Below are 5538 nucleotides of genomic sequence, written 5' to 3'. Positions count from 1 at the left end.
GAGTTCCTTACAACCGACAGGCACGCCAGCGGCAAGAGCGTACGCGCCCCACACCGGAAGCTCCTCCAGTTATCACAGAGCGAAACGCTCGAGAGCAGAGTGTCGACTGCTCTGTTTTGCTGCTTCTTTCTTTGCCGCTTCCGCTCCCAACAGCGGATCCCAGTGACCGGAGGGCGCGCCATCCTCTCTGTGAACCTTCTCCCGGGCCATTGCCGTGACAACCGCATCGCCGCTAAAGAGGACGTCATGGCAACCAGCTTCTGAAGAGGGAGAGTTTCTCATGGCGACCAGGACGCCTTAGCAATGGCTATCCAGCCCTCCCAGCGGGATGTTCCATGAGCATCATTATGTACTGTATGGCAATGGCCACCTTCAGAAGTAGGGCTCCGATATCCACCTCACAAAGAAACTATCCTGTGTCAGCTTCTCTCCCTTCCTAACCCACACATACGCCTCATAGCCTGGGACAGGGGGAGCATAATGCCAGTCCCCTTGAGGTTGCCATGCCAACCACTCTCAGTGGGATGCCTTTCCATGACAGCTGCTGCCTAGCAGGATGCCATGACAACCTTAAGCACCATGGCATCCACCATGCACACACAAGCAGGCCACAGCAGCAACAGTGACCTGCATCCTGCTGAACACTGCCCCAGAGGGATACACAGACAGTTGTGCCACCCCAGCAGGAGCCTTCAGGCATGAGGACCATCTGCCTCTTCAGAAACGCTTCATCATGGATGTCCTAGAGTATCACCCTTGTGACAACAATGTGTCAAGTGACTGAGTAAGGAAATTGTATTAACATGTACAAATCTCTTGTGCTAGCAGGGCTCTGGTTTTGACCCCTAAAGAAGCTCATAGTCTGTTCAGTATTCTACTAAGGAGAGTCTTAAATTAAGCAATGGAGCCTCTAAATGCTGCAAATAATTCTAGGAAAGGTTCTAAGGTATGAGTAGGCTGAATCAGCATGGGATTTAATTGTAAGCTTAAGTGACTTGTAGTACATCTGCAAGGGAGCCATGGTCAAGAAACAGGTCATGCTCAGGAAATCTGGGTGCATAGCAGAACAAAACATGCTTGTGAGCATCCCAAAGGTGAAGAACTAGGAAGGCAGATGGAACAGGAAGCAGGTACCTGAGGCAAATTAGGGAGGGCTCAGGAATAATACAGCAAGGAAGGTACTAAACCACACTACTAACTGGAAGGCCTACGTTGCTAAAGCCATACTGCAAAGCAAACAGGAATCCAGTGCAAAACCTAAAAGTCACTACAACAAACTGAAAAATCTACATTACAGAACCCATGGGGGGTGGGGACAGAGGAAAGATCTTGCCCTTATACAGCTCTTCCTCCAGGTGTCCCAGCTGGCATTCATTAGGAGGCTGAGGGCTCCAGGAGGGCCTGGACCTGAACCTGAACCTGCAGTTACTCTGGTCAGATCTTTCCTAACAGCAAGAAATTAACAGTGTGGGGTATGTGCCAAATATATTGGCTGAAGAAAAAAAATCATACAGCTTCTAGCATGTCCCCAGGTGGGAGCTGTAGAACTTTATTTCTGCCTAAACATGCAGAGGATTGGTTGTATCTTTAAGCAGCTGAAAGCTACTGCTAGTACAAAACAGTAAGAGATCACTATGACGGGAGTGTGAGTGGTGGTGTAGGACTGAGTTGGTACTACAATCCTTAATTAAGAGACAGAAGCATTTATTATCTTGTGTTAGAAACACAGAGTCAGAAGGGGCCTCCCAGGCCATCCAGTCTGACTCCCAGCTCTAGCCAACTCCACTCATGACATGCCTACCATGTGCATGTCAAGACAAACATATTCATAAGATTTATGATTCATTCAAGCCAAAGGTCTGATCCATTTGTGATCCATTTCTACCCCAATGGCCACATATGAAGCTGGTTGAAAGATTAGGGCCTTCACACACACACACAAGTTCAACCCAAACTTTGGGTTCACTATGGGTTATTTAACCCATCATGAATGTATAATATGCAATGAGGTTCAGTGTGTTATTAACCCTCACTACAATGGGTCATTCAAGAGTTAAACAACCTTCACATACTGTAGTCCTCAGTTTGCAGGAGAATTATGCAAGGGTACAGAACCATGCATTTTTAGAAGGTTCAAATGTCACTGTTGGCACAGTGGTGGGATAGAGGCTTCACTGAAAAAAAAAATAAAGCTTCCTTGCAGGTTAAAAAAGATTGTGGGTTAAATAAAATACGGTGACACTGACATCTTGTGCAAATCTGCCCAGTGCTGTCTAATTTATTTATTTATTTATTTATTTATTTAAAACATTTCTATGCCGCCCCCATCGCAACAAAGCCTCGGGGCAGCTCACAAAGGATACATAAAAGCATACATAAATAATAATAATATAACAATTTAAAAGAAAAAACATTTATTAATCCACTTGCCAGCATTACCATCTATAAGTTCAGTGACCCCAACATAAATGCATTTTAAGATACACTTTTGATTGAAGCAGAGAATCAGGGGAGGCCTATGATACAGGGCAGACTGCTCCTACCCGTTGGCCTGGAATGCCCAACCTGGCTGGGAGCTGTGGTCCAAATGTTCAGAAACTTTGCCCACCCACCCCATCTGAGTGAAACTTGTTTGGGTGATGAAGCCTACAATGATAAAGGGCCTCTTCTGACAAGGCATTTACTGTGGCCTTGTGATCCATCACTCACGGAGGTTTGTGGAGCCTTTTCACAATGTCACTGTCTTCCAAGGCCTCTCCAAAGTTTTCCAGTCGTGTGTGTGTTTTACAGCAAGAAAAATCTGGTATTAAATTTTACATTGCAGTAAAAAAGAACAAAAGTCTCATTTAAAGATGAAAAACCAATATGCTGCAGTTAGGCCACAGTGCCACCTTGGACTTGATTAATAGAATATATGAAAGGCAAAGAAATACAAAAAGCCCTGGAAAAAGCCCAATACAACAGTGGATTAAATCTCTCATGTAGAGAATCCCTGAGTTATTTTCATCAACTGGAGGTGGGGTGGGGTTAGAAGGACCTGTTCCTGCCTGAGTTCAGTGTTTAGAAAACACATTTTAGTGGGAGGTTAGAAGAATCAATATCCCTGTTGGGTACTAAGGGTTCGAATCCAAATTCAGACACCATGGTTCTTTTCTAGCATTGACTAAAAGTGGCTTAAACCAAAGGATAAATCCATCTGGGAGACTATTGTGAAATGAGGTAAACAGCTAATCCTAGTATGCATCAGTACGCTCTTGAGGGATTAAACTCTGCTTTCTGTCCTACATTCACCCTGACCTTGCTGTGTGTTTGGACCTCTGTGCTACAGACCCCCTGGACTTCTTCCTGACTCTGCTTTTGGACTGTGTTTTTACTTGACTGATCTTGTGGCTTTTGACCCTGGATGCTACTGCAACCTCACTCTGAAAACCTCCTATGTGGTCTTAAAACTGTTTGACCATTCACCTGTTAAATGAATCACTTTGTCCTGCTTTTTGCTTGGCAAGTGGCCAGGATTCAGTTAAGCAGATCATATTGCTGTCCCTCCTCTCAGTGGGAAGCCGAGTCACTTTACTCTTGACCACATGCCTGGCTTTATTTATTTATCTATTTGAAACATTTTTATCCCATCCTTTACAGGATTCTCAGGATGGCAATTCAAAACAAAGTGCCAGCATACAATAAAGTATAAATCTAATAAAACCCAATATTAAAATCACAATCAAGTCTTAAAATGCAAGGAAAATAAAAAGGTTTAGCCTGGTGCTGAAATGAATAAACAAATGGCACCAGGCACAGCTCTCTGTTGATATAACATGAGTTTCTCTGCTGTGAACTCCACCAACCTCTGCCCTGAGAATCTTTTGGTCTACATTTCATATCTAGTATGGGCCATGGTCCAGGATGATAGGGGTAGAAGTCCTAAACATCTGGAGGAAACCAGGTTGGGAAAGACTGCTCTGCATCTGTTCCAGCAGGTTGGTAACACTTTCAGCCCAAGTAATGGTCAGGGATTAGGGGAGTTTTAGGCCTATAGCTCTGCAGAGTTTCTTAGTCCTGCTCTGTCTGTCCATCCATCCGTCCGTCCATTCTTTCTTTCCATCCATCCATCACACATACACATAAGCTTCATTATTAGGATTCACATGTTCAGTTATGTCAATATTTAGCATCCATCATCAGACGTACAGCAAAAAGGAATGAAGACAACATGCTTTTGTATTCTAGTGCCACAAATGTGGTATGTCTGAGATCTGCCATTCAGTGGGCAGTGAAAGCATATTTATGCGTTCTAACATGTTTTCGGGAAATGGCTTTCCTATTTAGTCATTTTGTGCAGTCCTGAAATGGAAAAGCAAGACACAATTGCAAACTGCAGAATTTGGAAATATTTATGTTGTACACAGGAAGAGTCAAAACCCTCAGGCACATTGCATATAGGTTTAAACAAGATCACTCTCATCAAAGGAGAAAAAAAAAGAGGATTGCTATATAGATTGAAATGATTCTATATGGAGAGGGCTGAGAACAAATCTTAGTGTATTGGGCTGGAGGAGAGAATGTAGGGTTGTTTGGAAAAGTGGTAACATGAGGCCAACTGGAGATCATGGAAGTTTGTGTATTGAAGTTTATGACTCAATTCACATATCAAAGAACCCATGACTTTTAGATGTGGGCTGTTGGGAATGAAGCAGGAGCAAACATGTGAGTTCTTTCCACCCACCCAATCTCTGCACCTGAAAATGTGTGCTGTTGTGGGAGAGAGAACTCAAAATTAGAACCTGGATTCTCTCTCCCTCAGCTACCCATAGTTCTGGTTTTACATGTCATGCCAATGATGGAGCATCCTTGAGCTGTTGAACACAGTTGGAGCAGGTGACAAGGCCCAATCCATTTGCCTTTTGCTCCTCCACAACTACCCAGGGTTTAAGTAAACCCTAGATAGACTGCTGTAAGAGGAGAAACTACTTATTCCCTTTCCCTGGATTCACTTCATGGTATTCCTATATTCAAGTACTGTTCAGTCAAGGACACTGAAGTGCTTCTGCAGTATGGCTCCATATACCTGCAGCTGTGCTTACCATGTGCTGCCCTTCTGCTGCAAACCACAGGTATGCCTCACTTGTTTGAAGCAAGTCTTTCACTTCCCTTCCTGAGCAAGATACTTCAGTGAGAGGCAGGGAAGTGGACAAACTTTGCCTACAGCCACTATGTGATGAAAACATTGTGCTGTGGTTTGTCTGAGTTCACCACTTTCCTCTCTCCATTTCATTCAACAAAGTTTTGTAGGGACAGTCAGTCCCCAACAGATGATACCTGGGAGCTTTAACAAAGGAAAGAGAGGCTTCTCTCATCCTTGAGTAGATGTGCTGACCAAGGACAAGCAAGCAAGAAAAGGTTATGTCTCCTAGGCCTCTGGCAGTCCCCTCTCTCATCTCCCATGCCTGGCGTTGAAAATGAGAAGTGGGGATGAAGACAAATTAGGTGCTGCAGCTCCCAGTGAATTTCCAGCAGGATAATAATGAGGGCCTTGCATAG

This window comes from Varanus komodoensis, unplaced genomic scaffold, assembly GCF_004798865.1.
Source record: "Varanus komodoensis strain SLA01 unplaced genomic scaffold, ASM479886v1 scaffold33, whole genome shotgun sequence".
In the NCBI taxonomy this organism is placed as follows: Eukaryota; Metazoa; Chordata; class Lepidosauria; order Squamata; family Varanidae; genus Varanus; species Varanus komodoensis.
The sequence above is the reverse complement of the archived record's forward strand: the minus strand, read 5'-3'. Positions refer to the sequence as shown.